The sequence below is a fragment of the Desmodus rotundus genome, chromosome 1 (assembly GCF_022682495.2).
Source record: "Desmodus rotundus isolate HL8 chromosome 1, HLdesRot8A.1, whole genome shotgun sequence".
Classification (NCBI taxonomy): Eukaryota; Metazoa; Chordata; class Mammalia; order Chiroptera; family Phyllostomidae; genus Desmodus; species Desmodus rotundus.
The window spans coordinates 119,393,046-119,399,146 of record NC_071387.1 but is presented as its reverse complement, the minus strand read 5'-3'; positions in this window follow the sequence as shown (position 1 = coordinate 119,399,146).

The window sequence follows — 6,101 nt, the reverse complement described above, 5'->3', positions numbered from 1 at the left end:
ATGCTTGGAACCTCCAGCACCGCCCCCCCCCCCCAAAAAAAAACCCTCCTGCAGTGTTCCGGCATTTGAGTCCCCGCCCTACACCCCTTTCCCCATCCTTTCACCTAGACTCAGGCTCTGACCCCCACTTTCCCCAGAAGTATTTCTCAGTTCACAAATCCGATGGTGGGTGACCACCCCTTTCCTTTAGTTTCCACTCCCAGCAGGATACAGGAACCCTTCTATCTTTGGGGAAGGGAGATCAAAGTTACAGTCCCCTCCCCTTCCCTCATCCCTGCATCCCCAACCCTGAGCCCCAGCTCCAAGCCTGAGATCCTCTTTCCTATCTAGAAGCTGGGACCCAGCTCCCTCTGGCACTAATGGGAAGATCTTAGCCATACTGTAGAGGGGCTGTGGGTGGGGGCTAGTCAATAGCAGATGCTCCTTTTCTGGTCCCTGCTGGCGTCTTGTTGAGACAGCAACTCCCCCCGCCCCCAGCTGTCTCCTCTGTGCCCTGGCCCAGACCCTCTTGACCTCAGGCCAAGCACACCATCTTCCCTTTCCCAGGGCTGCCAATGTATTGCTCTGGAACTGGGCCAGCCCCTTGCTGCCCAATATGTCCGGGCCTGGCACTTGTCCCAGACTGTGGGCACAGGTTAGCTGGCTGGCAAACAGGCTAGAGACACTGTTCCAGCCATCTATGGAAAATCTGGCCAAAACTAGCTCAGAGGTGGCCTGGCATGAGAGACAGCACACCCTTGCCAGTTGTCCGGACCTTGAGTGTCCCATAGAACAAGCATTGGTGCTGTCGCCCCCCTCCCCGTACCCTTTTTGGTGGTGCCCATTTGACAGATGCAAAACCAGGGCTCACCTGCTGGAGGGACTGGCTCGGGGTTACAGGGAACAAGTAGCAGGGAAGGTGCGGCCTGACTCCTGTCCAGAGCACTTTTGTGCACACAGCATAATTCAGCGGGGTGGGTCATGGGTGTACCCCAGAGCCCAGTGTCTGGCCATGTGGGGAGAGGGCAATAATGGGAGGCACAGCTCCTACCCTCAGAGACCCCAGATGTCACACCAAGCGTCACTTATGAAATGCATATTAAATGATAACATGGAAGATAAGTAAAGAATGAACATGTGCCCTTCACCTTAAACTCTACCTTGCTCATATGTGTCTTATCCTCATTCAATCACTTATTCATCTGTCAAATATTACCTTGGAAACCATGCTCTGGGGCCACTGTTCTGAAATTAATGTGCTTCCAGTGCAGTGGGAAAGACAGGCATGATTTCAATATGTGAGGGGTCCAGGGTGGCTTCCTAGAGGTGGTGATGCTCGATCTGGGTGTTGGAGGAGTGGGGTTGCCACAGACAGCGGTGCAGGCTCCTGAACACAGGAAGGAGTGTACCCGAAGGCGCGGGTTGGGGAGCATTCGGAGAACTGCAGGAGCCTGCTGTGCTGCTATGCTTCAGTGTGAGAGTGAGCGCGGGTAGGAAATAAGTGAGGGAGGACTTGAATGTTAAATTTTATTGTGCCGACGAGGTGGAGGTGATCAAGGGTCAGACATTCACTCCTTTAATTAAAAAGTATTAATTGAACATTTACTATATGCTGATTGTTGTAGATGTTGGGGATGTGGCAGAAAACAAGATAGACAAGTCCTTGTCCTCATAGAGTCCATGTTCTAGTAGAGGAAAGAGGTGATAAACAGACAAAAAAACATATATAATGGTGATGATATACTATGGAGAAGATAAAGTAGGAAAGAAGGGTAGGGGTGCTGGGTTTGAGGTGGGAATTCCAATTTTAAGTGAGGTGGTCGAGGAGGCCTGAGAGGGTAGCATTTGAGTAAAGATCTGAAAGAGGTGAGCTGTGCATGCCTCTGGTGAAAAAGCATTCTGGGCAGAGGGACATGAAGTGCCCTCTGGGAACTTGACCATGAGGGAAATGACCATGAGCAGGGAGCCTGTCACAGAAACAGCAAGAAGGCAAGGATGCATACAGCGTGGTGGTGAGGAAGAGCTCAGAGGAGCTGAAGTCAGAGAAATTGAGGGAGGGCCCTAGGAAGTGATGGCAGTTTTTGGCTTTGACTCTCTGCGCGGGATGGGAGCCAAGGAGGTTTTGCTTTTTCGTTTGCTTGTTTGTGTTTGTCACAGGAGAGTTTTGAGCAGAGGAGGGCCATGATCCATCCTGGGCTTTCACAGGATTACTCTGACTGCTGGGTGGAGCATAGACTGAAGGGGGCACGGAGGACACAGGGACATCATTTTGTGGTTGCACTATTGCAGGTGGCTGGGACAAAGACGATGGCAGTGGTAGTGGTGAGAAGTGGTCACATTCTGGATACACTTTAAACGTAGAGCCAACTGAGAGAAAGAGAGGACTCAAGGATGAGTGGAGTCAAGGGGTTTTGACCTGAACACCTGGGCAGAGGGTGTTGCATTTGCAGAGGTGGAGGAAGAACTGGAGAAGGAGCAGGTTGAAGGTGGGGGTAAATCAGGATTTGGGGTTGGGACCTGTCAAGCTTGGGTTGCACATTAAACTTCCCAATGGGGGAGGGTAAGTAGACCATTGCCAGTATGACTCTGAGGTTCATGGGAGAGGGTCAGGCTAGAACTGGTCAGCATGGAGGGTTTTTGTCCCGGGGGAAGAAGGCTCTCTGCAGCAGCATGGAGGATAGCTGGCTACAGCAGCCTGCTGTGGTACCCAGGAGAGAGACCAGAGACCGTCTGAATGTGAGCAGGACACACTGGGCTGCAGACAAGTGTCAAAGGCACTAAAGAGATTTATTTAATATCACTATACTTTCTTTCAATAATTAAAAGACTGTATCTTACTTCAACATGAAAACAATGACATGTTATGAATTAGCGGCAACAGGCCCTGGTGACCGATTGTGCATAGATGAGAGCAGAACTGGTGCTTGGAGGAGGAACAGATCCAGGGGAGTGGAAGACTTCAGACCGGGATGTGTAGCCCCGACATCCAGGAAGACATGCAGATGGTCGATGAGGAGCTGGTGTAGAACACCAGCTGGAGACTTGGGAGGCAGAAGTCTGATTTTGTGTGAAGGTGGAAGTTGGAGAGTGTGTGTGTGTATGTGTGTGTCTGTCTGTCTGTCTATGGAAGAAGAAACAAGGGCTGAAGGCAGAAGTGGCAGGTGGGGGTGGGCAGAGACAGAGGAGCCAGAACATGGCAGGGGCTAAAACAGACCCTGCTGCACAAGATGCCGTGGACCCCCGAGCAGCCAACTCCCTGCCATCAAGGACCACTTCACAGAGGCAGGGCGTTTGAATTGGGGCTTAAAGGATGAGTAGGAGGTGGCCACAAGGAGAAGAGCACTTACAGTCCTGTGACCTGATATAGTCTGTGGTGGGGGTCTGTCCCCTCATTAGATGAAGGAAAGGAACAGGGTCCTTTTTCAGGGGTTAACCAAGGCTGGCACCAAAAATGTATTTGTGGAGTGAGTGGTAAACACCTGCACGCTGGGATGAGCGGTGTTCCCATAGAGAAGCACTGGGAAAAGGCTGGGCATTTGAAAGCTCCAAAGCTCCCCGGGGTTTCTATCCCATAGGTTTTGAGGCCAGGGTGGCCCTTTGCCCATTGGATCCCTGATGTTGGCAGCTGCTGCCACCTGCTGGGCAAGGCCAGTGTTGCCTCACCGATGCCATCACAGTTCAGCACCCTTGCGCAGAGGTTGGGATGATGACAGTCACGTGGGCCTTTCAGAAGCCCCCCCAGGTGGTGGGAGAAATACCTTGACAGTGACAAGACAATGATGGGAAAGCACAGGGCTGTAGAGGTCTGGATGAGGAAGAGGAGGCAACTTGTGTTGGATTCAGGAACAGAACTGTCCCTGGGGCAGGATTGTGGGGAGTGTGTTTTGACATTCTCTCGTTGTTGTTTTTCCGTGGCTTTCTGACAGACTCACTCCCTCTCCCTCCTCTCCTGTGAAGTCTGACCCTGGCCCATCAAAGTACTGGCCATTGCGTGAGGTACCCGTCTAACCCTTACCACGATCCTCTCAGTGCAGCCCTCCATGAGCCCACTTCACAGATGAGGCTCAGGGAGGTAAATAAACACAAACAGGGCCAGCAGGGTTGGGTGATACGGTCTGAGAGCCGCCCAGCACTGCGCATCCCAGCTGTTCTGACCACAAAGCCCAGCCCCCTACCCCATTGGCAGCTCTCCTCCCCGCTCCTGAGCCCCGTCCCCAGTCCATCTCAACGAGGAGCTGGACAGGGTGGAGACGTGGGCAGTGGGCAGCTGGGGATAACTGCTCCGTGTGTGGTGTTTGAGGAAGGGCCTTAGGATGGAATTCACTATGTGCCCAAACGTAAGGTTACTCCCTCTTTCTCCCAATGAGCAGATTAAAAAAAATTTGGCCCGATATTCTAACTTAAACATTTAAGGATGCAGATGAGATAAGCTTCTCCCTACTTATTTTTCATTAAAATGTTTAACACCACATACTTTTGAGAATAACTTTATTTTGAAACAATTTTTACTTTTGTGCCGTGTGAAGGCTTACTCAAACCCTTCACGTGTGCTTCTGCCTTTCGGCATTGTATGTCGTCCCCGGCATCTTCTCTGAGTTTCCTGCTAGTTTTCTTGAACTCAGCAGCTTCACTTTTGCTTGGAAATACAGCACGTTTTGAGTCGATGAATGATGCTATCAATGGCAATATTATTCCAAGTCATGAGAATGTTTTTTTAAAAAATATAAGTGATGGATTAATATTTGTGATCTCCTTAGGGCAGCACAGAATTATATAAAATAGTGGTCTCCAGGTCCTTCCTCATTCTCTTTCCCTGCTTAGCTTTTCTCCACAGCACTTCTTACCATCTGATATACTCATTTGTTTATTGACTGTCTCCTCCCATTAGAATGTGAGCTCGTGGGATCCTAGAGAATTTTGTCTGTCTTCCTGTTTTATGTCCATCATGTGGAAACCTGCCTGGAAAACAGTAGGTGCTCAATAAATATTTGTGGACTGAATGAATAGCTGTAAAGCCCTTAGAAATGTTGGATATCCCAGTGGCAACCAGGGCCACGTATGAGGAAGGCAGTGAGGTGGGAAGGCAGCCCTGCAGGAGCTGAGCCCATGTAAGGAGGGCATTTAAGTCAGGGCGAGCCCCGTTGTTTTGGGAGGTAAGCTACACACAGGGGGATTGAACAAATTATGAAACACTTTGAAGGCAATTGGGGCAAAGGGGTAAGATATGGAAAGAGGGGAAGCTGGGATGGACCCTGTGGCATTGGACTGGAATTTAAGCTCTAAATGTAAATTTTTTCCATATATGCAAATTGTATCGGTTAGGGTTCTCCAGAGAACCAGAACCAATAGGATAAACATATAGAAAGAGATTTATTATGTGGAATTGACTTCCAGATTATGGAGGCTGAGAAGACCCACAGCCTGCCACCTGCAACATGCAGACAGGGAAAGCCAGTGGCGTCTGAGTACCACAGCCTGAGAACCGGGAGCGCCGACGACGTAAGTGCCAATTGCAGGGCGGGAGAACACCAGTATCTCAGCTCAAGCAGTCAGGGAACCAGAGAGAATTCAACCTTCCTCTGCCTTTTCATTCTATTCAGGCCCTCAAGGGACTGGATCACGTCCACCCACACTGGGGAGGTCCATCTGCTTTACTCAGCCCAAGTCAACCTCACAGACTCACTCAGAAATAATGTTTAACCAGTCAAGTTGACACATAAAATTAACACCACACAGATAAAGAAATATAGTTGTGAATGTGTGTTTGTGTGTACAAATGTGTGTCTACTGAGTGGGCCTGGGAGCAGAGATTACCCTAACTGCAACAAGCACACCTTGGTTTCTAAATACTCCCCCCCAAAAAACAACAACAACAACAAAATCCAGAGATTCTTGCAGAAATGGCTGACTCTGGGGCGGAGTCAAGGAAAAAGAGGATGATCCCGGACCATCTTGTTGAGCCCGAAAGAAAGGCAGTGTTCAAAGGGTGGTGGCCCATTTCAAAGCGGTGAGAGGTTCGCAAGGGGCACCCATGGACCGAGCCTAAAACTGGGACAATTGGAGCATTGAAATGAGTGATAGAAGTGGGTTATAATGCATTGAATAAAACAGGAAACCAAGAG